The following is a 16,047-nucleotide window of genomic DNA, read 5'->3' on the forward strand; positions in this document are numbered from 1 at the left end:
AACTGGTTGGTTCTGCAATGCGTAGCTTTCATTGTCTAACGCCACTATCCCTGTATCCCTGTATCCCAGTGCCATCTTTTTTTTTTTTTTTTAAGATTGTTATTTATTTGAGCGAGAGTTACAGACAGTAAGAGGAAGAGACAGAGAGAAAGGTCTTCCTCCTGTTGGCTCACTCTCCAAATGGCTGCAATGGCTGGAGCTGCACCAATCCAAAGCCAGGAGCCAGGTGCTTCTTCCTGGTCTCCTATGTGTGTGCACGGGCCCAAGCACTTGGGCCATCTTCTACTGCTTTCCCACTCCACAGCAGAAAGCTGGACTGCAAGAGGAGCAGCCAGGACTAGAACCAGCACCCATACAGGATGCCAGGGCCGCAGGCGGAGGATTCACCTACTTTGCCAAAGCGCCGGCCCCGCCTAGTGCCATCTTACCCTACAAGCACTTGCTTGTTCCTAAAGCACAGGGAGGACTCAGAACAAGATCTTCTGCATGTACTGGGAGAACCCAGAACCCCACACACAAACCAGGATCCCACACTTTGTGTCTCTCTTGGGGTCCATTCACACTGTTAGTTTAAGGCAACATTCCAGCTCCCGACAGGAGGATTAGAGCCCATGGTCTTATTCTGCTCAAAGGGCATTTCCCCTGTGTTTGGGATAAGGGAAAGGCCACCTCACAGTAGCAACCATGGACCCTGCTAGGTTTTTTGGCTCCCATTCTTGCCATTCAATGAGTGGCCACTGGTCTCTGGTAAGAGAGCACATTCCTGTGTACATATGTAAGATAGAAGATAGTATGTTATTCTTTTGTTTTATATTTTGGTATTTATGTATTAACATTCTGCTTTGCTTATCTATGTTTACATATAATCTACACTGTTTCAGGTCACCTAAATCTCAATCTTGATGAGATCTCCTCATTGAAACTCCCAACGGAGGCACGTAAACTAGAGTTCTGGCTTGGACGGGTGGTATGTGTTATTCACAGGAAACGAAGACCAGCTTTTCCTAAGCCTTTGGAGTCCTACAGTGTCATTGAATCTGCATGGAGGAAAATGGAAATGGGCTACAGGAATGACCCACTACATTTGGAATGTCCTTTGGGGATTGCAAAGGTCAGCATTTGAGATTGGACACTGAAAGCTACATATTTCACAGCAAATTGGAAGTGTTTTGTTCTGGCTAGAGCTGGAGCCCCACAGACTAGGCCTGAATGAGACGTGGATTAGCTACATCTGTAGGCTTGAACATATCCAATAGTTTGAGAATCACCTAGTGCAGGAAACTGGCCTGCAAATCCTTCTGCCACCAAGGAAACTAGATCAAAAGCTGAGTTTGTATCCCCAGGTGAATGGTTAAGTGTGGGCTCACCTTCTGTGGGGAGAATTTCCCACAGTTGTTGTTAGGGGACTCTGTGGTCAATATGATAGGCCCCAGGCCACGGACCCTATTAGGAATGTTAGGGCAGTAGCTTGCTGACATTTTTACACATCTCTTGGTTCTCATGTTAAGAGTCATGAATAGACACCTCAGCCAGTAACACCCCAGTTTCACAAATACAAATTCAAAAATATATACCTATATATATATATATGTGTGTGTGTGGGAGCTCAAAAATGTTTGTAAAAAAGTTGAACGACAGAATAAAATATATAAGCTTTATTTTTCAACATAAGCTCCATCAACATCAAGATACAGCTGCAAGGGATAATAGCAGTCATCTAGACAATTCCTAAAGAACTGAGGATACTAGGCATTTAACTATGTGAATACAGTCTGTTTTTACATTTTTAAGTGAAGAAAAAATGGGCTTTTTAAGCCTTACTAACATTAGGAAACAAACAGAAGTCAAAGGAATCAAATCCAGACTAGCAAAGCTGCATGTTTGGTCAGAGGAATAAGCAGGAGCACTGTTATGGTGCAGAAGGGCTCTCTGATGTGGCTTTCCTGGCCAATTTTCCACTAAAGCTTTGAGTAATAGTTTCAAAATACTCTCACAACTCACAAATATCATTATTTGGCCCTCAAAGTCAACAAGTAAAATGCACTGAGTATTCAAAAAAAAAAAAAAAAAAAAAAAAGGTTGCTATGACCTTTTGACCTTTTTTCTTGACTGGACCACTTCCACCTCTTGGTAGCCATTGCTCTGATTGTGCTTTGTCTTCAGGACAGCACGGGTAAAGCCGTTTCATCTCCTGTTACAATTCTTCTAAGAAATGCTTCAGGATCTTGATCCCACTCATTTAAAATTTCCTTTGCAAGCTCCGCTCTTGTGTGCAGCTGATCTGGGCCCAACAATCTCGGGACCCATCGAGCAGACAGCTTGCTCAACTTTAACTTTTCAGTCAGAATCTTGTAAGCTGAACCAATCGAGATGTCTATGGTGTTGGCAATTGCTTTTGCTGTTAATGGTCGGTCCTCTTCAATGAGGGCACGGACAAGATTAATCTTTTCCTCGCAAATTGATGTAGATGGCCTGCCACTGCGAGCTTCATCTTCGACATCCTCTCGACCCTCCTTAAAACGAGTTATCCATTTGTAAACTGCTGACTTCTTTGGTGCACTGTCCCCATAAACTTTTCGTAAAGCATCAATGATTTCACCATTCTTCCACCCAAGCTTCATCATAAATTTGATGTTTGTTCTTGCTTCAATCTTAGCTGAATTCATGTTGCTCTGATAAGGGCTCTTCTCAAACTGATGTCTTATCCTTCTTTTGTCAAACTAGGTTCTGTTCAGACATGTTATAGTAAGTTAGTACAAATTTATTTTTATGCAAAATAATTTTGAAGTCCATGCATGGTTTTTCTCATAATACACATTTTCCATTAATACAATACAGTTTACTAGTCACTAAATTTGTAAGACACAAATTATTTCACAAGGTTATGTTAATCTTTTAAGTCCCAAGTTTCAATTGTATGAATATTTCAATGACATATTATTTATTTCAAAGTTAACCTAAGTGGTATATTTATTGCTCCCTTTAAGTCTTTATAGGTGTCCTACATACACAACAATGGGACATAATGGGTTAAAATTCACAAAATGACGCCAGCACACCGGGTTCTAGTCCCGGTCGGGGCGCCGGATTCTGTCCCGGTTGCCCCTCTTCCAGGCCAGCTCTCTGCTATGGCCAGGGAGTGCAGTGGAGGATGGCCCAGGTGCTTGGGCCCTGCACCCCATGGGAGACCAGGAAAAGCACCTGGCTCCTGGCTCCTGCCATCGGATCAGCGCGGTGCGCCGGCTGCAGCGGCGGCCATTGGAGGGTGAACCAACGGCAAAGGAAGACCTTTCTCTCTCTGTCTCTCTCTCTCACTGTCCACTCTGCCTATCAAAAAAAAAAAAAAAATTTCACAAAATGGGATTTAAAATATTTAAAGTCAGAATCACAGTGTGGAAGGTAAGAGAAGGTATTATAACCTTATGATAAAATAATGAAGCTTTAACGAAAGGAGTTAGAAACAGGTCATGTCCATCTTGGGGTTCCTACATGTGGTATCTGGTTCCACTCCTGACTACAGTTTCTTGTTAACACAGACGCTGGGAGGCAATAGCTATGGCTCAAGTGACTGGGTTCTTGCCACCCATGTGAGAGACCCGGATTGAATTCCTGACTCCTGGGTCCAGGCTAAGCCATTCCACTGTGGGTATTTGGTGAATTAACTAGCAGATGGGAGTTTGTTCTGTCTTTCAAATATATAAATCTATTTTTAAAAATAAGTCACTTTGTGTTCTATGGCACTGCCTAAATAAAGTGGCCTGCTCTCAATGCCTGGAATAAACACTATTCATTAGAAACATTGTAGGGTCTGCACTGTGACACAGTGGGTTAAACCACTGCCTGTGATGCCAGCATCCCATGTAAGGGCCAGTTCGAGTGCTAGCTGCTCCTCTTCTGATCCAGCTCCTTGCTGATGTGTCTGGGAATGCAGTGCAGGATGACCTAAGTACTTAGGCCCCTGCTACTTGTGTGGGAGACCCGGGTGGAGTTCTAGCCTCTTGGCTTTGGCTTGGCCCAGCCCCAGCTGCTTAGCCATGTGGGGAGTGAACCAGTGGATGGAAGATCACTCTCTCCCTCTCTCTGTTTACTCTGTCAAATAAATCAATCAATCTAAAAAACAAGAACCAAAAAAGCCTGTCACAGCTTGATCTGGGCTAAACTGAGGCCAGTAGCTCCACCCTCATTTCCCACATGGGCGGCAGGGGCTCAAGGACTTGGGCCGTCTTCTGCTGCCTTCCCAAGCACATTAGCAGGAAGCTGGGTGAGAAGCAGAGCAGCCAGGACTCAAATTAGCACTCAGATATGGGATGCCGGTGCTGAAGCAGCAGCTTAACCCATTGCAGCATAACACCAGCCCCTACAACAGCACCTCTAAAACGGTAAAAACGTCTTTCGACATCTGAAAAGTAAATTTTGGTAACTCCCATGGCCTTCAGAATAAAAACAAAAATTTAATTATCAGGAAGTTTAAGTCAAACTCCACAAACTACTAAGTGACTAGATAAGCAATATTTCAGCGGGCCATCCAACTGTGATGCTGTAATAAACAGTAAGAGACTACACTGTTATGACATCTGGGCATCAAGACATTTGATTAAGTCTGTTTGTGTTTTTATTTTTTTGAGTGAAGCTGTTGACAAAGGCAAGTTACTTAACAGTGCACCATTCTCCCTTCTGTAAAACGGTTAAAATTCTTAGCTACCTAATCAGTAAATAAAAGTAATACAATACTCTGTAACCTGCTATGCATATATTAAGATATCTACTTAGAGAAACCAGGGGAAATTGGGATTTTTGCATCCATTTGTTTAGTACTGGGCAGCGGAGGATGATGCTATGCTACTAGGTTGAAAAGCTAAATTATGAACTAGAACACTCATATATGCCAGCTTTTGGCTCATTTATATGATTATGTGCCATTTTTTACATCTGGTCAACTCAAGAAATAAGGGCTCTGAAAGTTTCTGAACAGTTCAAATTTCTAAGAAAATGTTTTACATTTATTCAGATACATCTTGGAACATCATATGCCAGGCACTATGTTGGGCCTTGAAGGAATCAGCAGTATTACCTGGAAACTCCTGGAAAGTGTTCTTTGCAGTGTAGAAGAGGAATAGAGACAGTTGGTGTAAGAGTTGAGCCAATCTGTGGGGAAGAACAAGCAGTTCTGATTGGTCTGAAAACAGCAAGCAAAGGAAGGGATATGAATGTCTTAACAGGCAGGCTTCACCCCGTCATTTGAATCAGTTCATTTCACAGCGAGCTCACCTGAATGAACCCCAGATTTTTTTCAAGTATACAGAAAGAACCAGTAAGGCTGTGAGGGGCTAAATGGCACTCTGCCCAACCAAGTACCTCCAACAGTGCTTGGGAAGCACTGAGTAGGCAACAAATACCAAATTCTTGGGTCTTCCTTTGTATATGGACACACAGCATACGGTCAAGAGTGAGTGATGAACTACGTACATAAACCTGCAGCTTCACTGGACCCTGGACAAGCCCTGCTCTTCACGTCTCAGAGAGGACAGGAATAGTAATCACCTCTCAGATTTGCTGTGAGACTCAAAGACACAAATCTTAGTCACTGCCTGGCACACAGCAAAACCTCAACAATCAGCTTTTACAACAGGTCTATAAACTCCTTTAGCTGCCACTCTCACGCGGGAATCTCTGAAAATGAAAAGAAGCATCCCCAGGTTTAGCACAAAACCCACCTGATGGCAAAATCTGACCTGAAGCTATTTATACTTTCTGCTAATCCCCACTTGGAGTGAATATTCACTTCGGGCGGCTGCATAAATAGCAATATGGGATAACAGCGCCCCCTCCACTCCGTGTACCCAGGGGTGTCACATCTCCTCTTTGTCTAACACATAAAGATGAAACCTCAATGGTTCTGAATTCCAAAATACAATGGGCCCCAAAGGCTGCAGTTAAGACACAGGAGGAAGGGACAAGGCGTGCCCAACATATGCAACGCAAATCAGTTTCAGAAGCAAATTAGTTTTTCAGGCTCAGACACCAGCCTTAAGAAAAAAATGCTATTCTTCCTGCCCAAAGAGCACTCTGCAGCAGAGAACTTCTGAACTATTCTGAAGGCTACCTCTGCCTTCTAAACATGCCTTTACAACTAGCAGGTGCACGAACGGTGTAGGAAAGCCATATTAATTCTTTTTTTTTTTTTTTTTTGGCGACTCTCGTTTGATGCTTCAACATTAAAATCTCGTTAAAAGCACTACTCTCGGTTCTCAGGCTAAAGAGGAAGACTGTGCAGCTATTTATTAGCTACGTGCTCCGAAACCCTAAAAGAAAAGCATAGAGACAATAGTACAGAACACGGCACGCATCAGTCGGTCGCGGGTGTTCCGCTAGTGTTAATATGTGGAGCCTCGTCAAATGGCAGACTGCCCCAAAGCAGCCTCCGAGATTCCCGAGCTGTTCCGATCGAACGATCCCTTTTCATCGGAAGCTCACGGGAGGCCGCGGCGCCCGAGCAGCCGCCCTTTCAAGGGGCCGCAGAACAAAGGGAGGCTGGGATCCAAGGCGGCGGCCCCGCCCCGCGCCCCGCCAGGCTGACGTCAGCGCCGGGGCCCGGGCGGCCGCCCCGCGCTGGCCCCCGCTGTCTTCTCCCCGCGAGGCGAACCGAGGGGCAGCCCCGCGGCGCTGGAGGGAAGCGAGCGAGGCCACGCGCGGGGCCGCGGGGAGGCGGCCATGGCCCTGGCGTGGAGGTGACGCGAGGCACCGCGCGCCCGCGCCCGCCAGCCCGGCCACCTCGGCCGCCCCGCTCCTCCCCGCGACGCCCCTAGCTCTGAAACAGCCTCACCGGACGAAAGCCGAGCTCGCGGCAGGGTCCGCAGGCGGCGGCGGCGCTTCCGAGAGGATGGAGCCGGAGACACCGGGAGCAGCCCACTGCCTGCAGCAGCGTCCACTGCGCCAGCGGCTGAGCTCCTCCCAGCGCCGGAACTGGAAGCGCCCAGCGCCACGCCCCGCCCCCTCCCCTGGGGCCGGGCGGCGCGCGCCCCCTGCTGGTCCCTGCGAGCACTGCGGCCCTCCCGGGCTGGCTCGGGTGTGGCTGGTATTCGTTGTCTCAGCGGTCAGCGGCCACACTCCTGGCTCTCTAGGCATTCGGAGGAAATGCCCCGGGCAGGTGCGGTGCAGGGCATCCCGGCAGAAACTGCGAACTCGTTGCCTCAAGAATAGATTTTGGATTCCCTATGCTCAGTTCAGAATTTTACAGTCAAGCCTCGATTCCCACTGTGTGTGTGACTGCAGACAAATTGCAGCCGGATCTGGGATTCCTGACTCAGAAATGTGTGAACTGAGACGGAACCCATTAAAATCCGTTTTGCAAAGGCATTTCTCTAATATCTGTAACTCTAGTTTGTAAGAGGCTAAACCAGAGAGCTTCTTTAGGAAGGGCTTATAATTCATGGAATAATAGCAATCACAGTAAATAGCAAAATATGGCGCAGTGATTAATTACGGATTTTGAGCAGAGTAACTAGGTTTGAAATTAACCTGCTACATCCTGGCTATGTTATCTTAGGACAGTTACTGAACCTCCTTAATTGTCGTAGTGCACTTTCTGCTTCTCTAATAGAATAATAAAAGTAAGTAAATAAAAACAATAAGTAATAATAACAATCAGTAAAAGAGACATTTTCATTTGGAGTTCTGGAGCCTGAAAGCCCAAGATTGGATGGCTTCATGTGGTCAGCTTCTGGTAAATGCTTCAGGGTTGAAGAACAGGGGCTTAACTTTCAGGGTGGCTAACCCATTTCTGGGAGACGGCACTAATCCATCCAGGAGGGCCCCGCCCACATGAATACCTGCCCTAGGTCTAACCTCCCAAGACTGCTGTATTAAGGAATTAAGCCTCAAAAGCGTTCTGGGGGGGGAAACCCCAGCACTTATCACCACTTTTCCTGTTAGAAAGTGAGAGCAATCATGGTATCTAATGCAGCTTGTGTTGTGAGCACTAAATAAAATAACACACGTAAAGTAATTGACTTAGAGTTGGCATATGGTAAGGGTGCATTCAACTTAAATGTGGTTTCCACTTTTTGTTGTGGTGTTCTGGTACAAGTGCAGGTTGTATTTTGATTTAGAATCATGGGGTACTTCTAAATATCTGTTTGCTAACACAGAAAGTATCCCCCCCTCTCAAACACACACACACACACACACACACATTATTCAGTAAAGTTAAATAAAAATTCCCTTATTTTTTTTTCCAAAATCTGGGGCTGTTTTTTCGCATGGCAAAAAATATTTTCCTATTCCAAATCAAACATGAAGAGATACATGGGCACCCAGATTAACAGGCCACATTCCTGGTGAATTTCAGCCACAATTCGGAGACATTTAAAGATCAGAACCCAGGGAAGCTGCCAGGAAGTCTCGTTCCTTATATATCCTGTACATCAACACTTCAGTGTCAGTCAGCGCTCACGCTGACCAACATGGGGTAAGCGTTCTAATCATCACAGATGAGGAAACAGAAAAGATTGAGCAGCTTGCCCGAGGTCAAAGAGCTAAAAGCTAAAACCAAATGCTTAAGCAGGCATTCAACTGACCCTAACAGCAATATTCTTGATCATTCTACAAAACTAAACATCAAATCATACATGCATACATTTTTATAAATTTTTTTTATTTTCTTGTCCCTGAGCTGGGTTGCCTCACAGGGAATATTCCACCACAGACACATTTCCAAAATTTAGAACTTGGCTTTTCATAAAAAGACCATTTGGTAAATGCCACAGGAGAACTGACTTTTGCAATGAAAATTGTATTTACCTTGTAAATTTAGATTCTGGGATATTATGCTTGTTCAAAATATAGTATACATCCTCATGACCAGTTATGGAAACTCTTTTGAGTTCTTAGTGTATCAGATTGGGCTAAGGTCTCAAATCCCAATAGGAAGCAGACTGGAATCCTAAAAATATGCATGGCTTTGAGTCCTAAATTCATCACTGTGACATTAACTTTAAATGTCTCACCACGTTTTACCTTTAAGAAAGTACTTTGAGAAACTGCATTTTGTGAGTGATGAAAATGAGGCTTCAAAAAATTCATCTATGTTGGCTGAGGTCACACAAGGCTAGCTATCAGATTCCAGAGGCAAGGCAAGCATTCTCTATAGCCGTGTTTGTGACCACGAATGCTCTCCCTGCTGCTTCTACCCTCTCCTGATCCCAGTGGTTTGCAGCAACTCTCTAGGCCTCCATTTGCATTGGAGCCAGTGTTGTGGCACTGTGGGTAGTGCCACTGGTTGCAACACTGGCATCCCATATGGGTGCCAGTTCGTGTCCTGGCTGTTCCACTTCCAATCCGGCTTCCTGCTGGTGACTTAAGAAAAGCAGCTGAAGATGACCCAAGTACTGGGCTCCTGCACCCACGTTGGGAGACCCAGGTGAAGCTCCTGGCTCCTGGCTTGGGCCTGGACCAGCCCTAGTCATTGTGGCCATCTGGGGGAATGAACCAGCAGATGGAAGATTCTCTCTCTCTCTCTCTCTCTCTCTCTCTCTCTCTCTCTCCTCTATAACTCTGACTCTCAAATAAATAAATGAATCTTTAAAAGATTAAATGAAGAAAAAAAAAAAAAAAAAAAAAGGCCGGCGCCACAGCTCAACAGGCTAATCCTCCGCCTAGCGGCGCCGGCACACCAGAGTCTGTCCCGGTTGCCCCTCTTCCAGGCCAGCTCACTGCTATGGCCCGGGAGTGCAGTGGAGGATGACCCAAGTGCTTGGGCCCTGCACCCACATGGGAGACCAGGAGAAGCACCTGGCTCCTGGCTTTGGATCAGTGCGGTGTGCCAGCTGCAGCGCGCCGGCCGCGGTGGCCATTGGAGGGTGAACCAACGGCAAAGGAAGACCTTTCTCTCCGTCTCTCTCACTGTCCACTCTGCCTGTTGGAAAAAAAAATTAAATGAAGGGAGAATTATGAGATAAATAATGTAAATCATCTTATAAAGAGACACATTATCTTCCTACCTCCCATAACTGCCACCATAATTACCAAAAATGCCTAACAATAGAGAAATATGAACTAATGAATTGATTCTAAATACACTAAAAAATAGAAGCACGAGTAAAACACAGTCCTCCTGGGATTGCTAGAATGGAAATCCAGAGACATGTTCTCCCTGGCTTACACAGCAGTGGCTGTTTCTGGGTCCACTTCTGCTCCCACAGATACAACTTACGCCAGATAACTTTGAATTTGGGCATCTGTGCACTCCTCCGCTTCCTCACTTCAGCAGCGCTTGCTGTTGCCTTAGCTAATCTCTGCGCCTGAAAGTTCCAAGGAGATTTTGTTGCAGTTCCCTTTTCGTGCAAGGAAGCATTCACTCTGGCCACAAGGTCATCACCTGGCCACAAACGCTCTCATGAATCTGTGTACTGTTCTAACACATACACTCCCTCCCTGCAAACAAGGAACAGTCAGGCAATTCTGGCCCCAACCAGGGACACTACGCGACATGGAATGTAGGGGGCACGCAGGTTTGCAGGCACTGATTAACATAGAGAGAAGGAAACGTCTGTCTTGACAGTGAGTGCTAAGGATGAGAGTGAGCAGATGTGTCTCCTTATCGCTTGGGAAGCTGTCATCTGGTTCCTCACTGCTTCCCAATCAGACCAAGCCCAGGTGCTCAGGTCTTTTCCTCCTGTTTTATCTCAGAATTCTCTATGCTTTGGCAGTCTTTTTTTTTTTTTTTTTTTTTTTTTTTTTTTTTTTTTTTTTTTTTTTTTATAGGCAGAGTGGACAGCAAGGCAGTGATCTTAAATACAGCTGCACGTTTGCTGAACTGAAAAACAGTTCGGACAAATCAGGTCTTCATGTTTCCAGACCACAGAAAGAGAGGAGGCTGATGTCAGAATAAGATCAGGCGGCAGAGAAGGCACCAGCACCAAAGACAGAGCAGCTAACTCAGGAGAGGGCACACAGTGCTTCCCAAGCCCGAGTCCGCCCCGACTCCACCCAGAAGTGCGGCTCCACAGCGTGTAGTCAGGTGCTCATTTTAAGCCATGGAAAGACACATGTGCTGGCCTCCCAGAACAGAGGGCCCCCCTCAAAAGCTGTACATGGTGATCAGACGCCGAGAGCAGCCAAAACCCTTGCCAAATGGCAGGGGTAACCAGAGCATCCAGAGACCGCTTGTTCCAATGTCGTCACAGGAAATCCCAGCCTGGAAGGGCAAAGAGGACGTCGGGCTGTTCCTTTCACTGTGCACCCAGCAGAGGAAAGAGCAGTGTCCCTGCCCCTTGTCCCCATCCCTGAGGGTGGGCAAATAGGAAGAGCAAGGAGCTCACCAAGATTTAAGGTTTACTTTAGCTGTGTGAAGGGACGTTCTTGTCATGCGGGTGTATCACTGAGACTAGAGAGTTGTCTTGCTGAGATTCTCACTAAAACGAGTGGAGTGTTCTCAGGAGTAGCTTCCATCCCCACCATTAATTGCGTTCATGCAGGGAATCTAAGAGTCACAAGGCAGCCGTACTCTGGACTTTGATCAGACTTGTAAGGAGCTTGGAAATGGTCATTCCTGTCTACATCAAGAAAAAAAATGAACAAACTAGAAATCAAAAGCCCCCTTAGATCCATCAGGGAGTGGATGCTACAGTGCAAACTATTGCTTGAAAAATTAGAGTGACAGCCGGATACAGTGACTGAGCACACCCCAGAGTGGAATCCTCAGAGGGGTCAGCACGCGGTGCTAGGACAACCTGGGATGTACCTGCTGAGGCCCTGGAGGCCCATGGGGACACACATGACCTTTCACAATGCCACGAGTGCCCGGTCACACCAGGGCTGCCACACTTTGTGTGTTTTCTCTCAGTGAGTTTCAACAGTCTCCCAGTATATATTGGAGAAACAACATCTCCTTAAAGAACCATGGTATGGTAAAGCCAGCTAAGCCTCCACCTGTGGCACCAGCATCCCATACGGGTGCTGGTTTGTGTCCCGGCTGCTCCACTTCTGGTCCATCTCTCTGCTATGCCCTGGGAAAGCAGTGGAAGATGGCCCAAGTGCTTGGGCCCCTGAGCACACGTGGGAGACCTGGAAGAAGCTCCTGAATCCTGGCTTCAGATTGGTTCACCTCCGGTCGTTGTGGCCATTTGAGAAGTGAACCAGTGGATAAAGACCTCTCTGTCTGTCTCTGTATCTATTTCTCTCTCTGTCTCTCTAACTCTACATCTCAGATAGATAGATAGATAGATAATCTTTTAAGAAATCAGTATCATCAATATGAAGCACATGAATTAATGCAAGCCCCTGAGGGTCGGCACTGTTGCATGGCAGGTACAGCAGCTACAGTGGGCTAAATGGGGCTGTGAAGCTCTCACCAAGCAAGCTAATGGGACAGTCGTGATAGGGAATTCCTCTCTGATCACAGACTTCACATAGGAATCCACAGTGAAGGAAGCTGGGAAGCTACAAAGTACTCGGAGATTACACAACAGCATTCTAGAGAGCACCTGAGCCAGAGAAGCAGTGTTGAGACAAACAAAACACTTCTACGTAACGACTGTGCAAGGGGACTTGTTCAAATTGGCAGGAGGCGGTCCACGTGGAGCTCTGAGGGCAGCTTCGAGTGCTGAGTGCAGCTGCAGGGTGCCGGGATGCCCCCATCACGCTCTGTATGACTCCACGGACACCCATGTGCTACTGCTGGATTCTCCCAGCAAGGCCAGTTCTCCAGAAGAAAATGGCAAATTCAGAGATTCGCAAGGAGCCAGCAACACTGAGCAACTTCCAAGAAATTCCCAAGCAATCACGCATACAATGAAAATGGCCAGGCCAGAGAGGGAATATGTGCGATGATGACATTTGTGCAATTGTGAGAGGTCTCCAACCACTTACAGTATTTCAGTCCAAAGAATCAGCAAGCTTCCCCAAGGTGATCCTACCTCTCAGTGAGGCAGGGCGGCCCACTGCTTCAGGTCTCACAGTTCCTGCGTGGTAGCAGCCTGGTGGGTGCTGTGGCATGGGCATCACAGAGCGAGGGTCCCACGGGCCCCACCCTTGCCAGCGCCCAGTGCCGTGCAGGAGTCCTTCTTCATCACACTCCTCCCTGGGATTAGGCAGTTCCTTCATTTACAGATCAGTATTATGGCTTCATATCCACATTTTTGCAAAGCAAACTTACCTTTAATATTTACATGTCTTCCTATATATAACTATATATAATATTTAAGTCTTCTTATAACTTTTAATGAAGAAACGTATAAAGAAACATGGACTACTAGTTCATGACAGTTATGTTGATATTTTGGAGCAGCATACTGAAGTCTGAAACTGAACCTGTAACAGCCACAATAAGGTGGGCTGATGCCCAGAGGGGTGGATGCACAGATGGCTGGATAAAGATACACCCAGTTTGGTAAAATGTCAGTCTTTCAGGTGTTCCATGCTTTAGTGGTCTCATAGGAAGTTGGTGGCATTTAGCTAAACTCAAATGTCTCCCATCAGTGACTTTTCTTCTGAAGAGTCCCCAAAATGCTTAGAATTCTACATATTTGGAAAAGTGTAGGCATACTCCCAATTTGAGTTTTCCCCAGTGAATTCGGCATGGAGTTGGAAAATGCAAGGACATACTGAGAAGTTTTATGGAGATTTTACGTTTCGGGTGTTTTGTTTGTTTTTTAGGGAGAGGATCAATGGGAAAAACAAGTCCCATGTCCCTTCCCAAGGTAAACGATAGAGAAATTGTGGTGTGTCCAACAATTCTACACAGGCAAGAAGGGGAGCAAATTACTAATACATAAAACAATATGGGTCTGTTTCTGGCCATGCTGACTTAAGTGACCCAGAATAATAATAACCAGCAGCCGATCACAATGAGTCCCTTCTGTGACATGTGGCTGACTGGGACCAGTGGTGCAGAGGAGCATGGGAGGACAGGAGGAAGGGGGGAGCGGCTCAGATGGATGCACAAGGGGCAGAATTCCATCTTGAATGCGGTGATGGAGTCATTGCTTCCACAATGTTAAAAATGAATCATTCCAGGGCTGGCGCTGTTGCATAGTGGGTAGAGCCACCACCAGCAACTCCCCAATCCCATATGACATTAGGGAGCGGCTGCTCCACCACTACTACTACTACTTCTTCTTCTTCTTCTTCTTCTTCTTCTTCTTCTTCTTCTTCTTCTTCTTCTTTTTATTTTTTTGTTAGTTTTAATTTTTACTGTGGACGCTTTATATAGTTATTCAATATTTTAAAAAGCACGAAATATTGAAATTTGCTTTATTAACATAGTGTGAAATTTTCAGTAACAAAATTTCTCATCACAAAAGATGTTTAAGTACAACAGAAATACTGTCACTGACAATTCAATGAGATAACTTTAAAAAAATGCCCTATGTCATGCTTTTTCTAGCCTGTCTAAATTCACTTTTGTGAGACAGGTACTCTCTCCTATCTTATTCTTCTGAATAGATCCTGCAAGATGCTGTGAAGACCACTTGCACCATCCCCCATCCATCCAGAAACAGCAGGCTTGCAGGATTTCTTTAATTCTCTTGAAATCAATAATCCTCAATGACAATAGTTCTTGAAGGATAAGATTCAGCTTCTACAAATATATATCAAAAATCACATTCGCCACTCTTTGGGTTCTCTTTCACTTCCATGTGCACTGTTCCTTGCTTCCCTGGCTCAGAGCCCTCAGTGTAGAATTTCACATGCATGTATTTCAACCCATCTTTTACATATTCAATAAAACTGTCAAGAAAAGTTAGTAACAGAAGTCTAATTTCCTTTCATTTAAAAATTATCCCTAAGCCTCCTGAAAAAAAATATGAATGCTTCATGAATTTGCATGCCATCCTTGCACAGGGGCCATGCTAATCTTCTCTGTATCATTCCAATTTTAGTATATGTGCTGCCGAAGTGAGCACTGCTCCACTTCTAATCCAGTCCCTGATAATGTGCCTGGGAAAGCAGGGGAAGATGGCCCAAGTGCTTGGGGCCCTCCATCCAGGTGAGAGTACTAGAAGAAGCTCCTTGTTCCTGGTTTTTGGCCTGGCCCAGCCCCAGCCATTGCTTGAGGAGTGAACCAGCAGATGGAAACTCTCTCTCTCTCTCTCTCTCTCTCTCAAGCTCTCCAGTTCTGCTTTTCAAGTAAATAAATAAATCTCATAAAAATAAATCATTCTATTATTTAAAGAAATACTGTCTAATATAAGTAACTTTACTGAATTTGATTTGTAGAAAAAAACCTAATATATAAGATGAGAGCTTTATTTTTCTGCCAAAGACGTGGAAAATACTAAAAAATAATTGACAGGATTTCACCTCTGAATTAATGTCAATGTATAATTGACTAATAAATATATACAAGCTGACTGTGGGTGAGAAGCCAAGATCATTTTTTTTTTTTTTGACAGGCAGAGTGGACAGTGAGAGAGAGAGACAGAGAGAAAGGTCTTCCGTTGGTTCACCCTCCAATGGCCGCTGCGGACTGCGCACCGCGCTGATCCGATAGCAGGAGCCAGGTACTTCTCCTGGTCTCCCATGGGGTGCAGGGCCCAAGCACTTGGGCCATCCTCCACTGCACTCCCTGGCCACAGCAGAGAGCTGGCCTGGAAGAGGGGCAAGCGGGACAGAATCCGGCACCCCGACCGGGACTAGAACCCGGTGTGCTGGCGCCGCAAGGCGGAGGATTAGCCTAGTGAGCCGCAGTGCAAGCCCAAGATCATCTTTTAAATATTCAGGAACTACCTGTTAAAAATTTTGCAGGACATAATAAAAATAGTAACTGTATGAAAAATGAAAAAAATACATAAATGTGCTCAACATATCGGTAAGAATCTTATTTGGATACATGTTTATAGAAACGGACTTTACAGAGAGAGGCAGCTGCCATAGCAATAATACTGGAGTCCTTTTTGCAGCAGAAATTAAGTGCAGATTCTTGTTTAGCCAACTTTCTAAAAAGATTAACATTTTCTCTCACTGTTCAATATTTTTTAAACTAATTTAACAATAACCAAATTAACTTCAACAGAAAATGACTGAAGAAAACACACAGGTCAAATACAC

General features: G+C 45.4%; 1 long non-coding RNA gene and 1 other non-coding gene across 2 annotated transcripts; both read right to left on the minus strand.

Annotated features, from left to right (window-relative positions):
• Positions 1-1,640: 1,640 nt before the first annotated feature.
• LOC103345192 (uncharacterized) lies at positions 1,641-6,938 on the minus strand. The gene is made up of 3 exons (XR_515178.5): positions 6,824-6,938; positions 5,072-5,145; positions 1,641-2,727 (listed from the first exon to the last, which is right to left on the minus strand). It is a non-coding gene; the product is annotated as an uncharacterized LOC103345192 (long non-coding RNA).
• Positions 6,939-14,796: 7,858 nt separating this feature from the next.
• Positions 14,797-14,903, minus strand: LOC127487916 (U6 spliceosomal RNA). Its single transcript, XR_007915194.1, has one exon. It is a non-coding gene; the product is annotated as a U6 spliceosomal RNA (small nuclear RNA).
• Between the last annotated feature and the right edge of the window lie 1,144 nt (positions 14,904-16,047).

The sequence above is a fragment of the Oryctolagus cuniculus genome, chromosome 19, assembly GCF_051225735.1.
Source record: "Oryctolagus cuniculus isolate XC-2025 breed Fujian yellow rabbit chromosome 19, ASM5122573v1, whole genome shotgun sequence".
NCBI lineage: Eukaryota > Metazoa > Chordata > Mammalia > Lagomorpha > Leporidae > Oryctolagus > Oryctolagus cuniculus.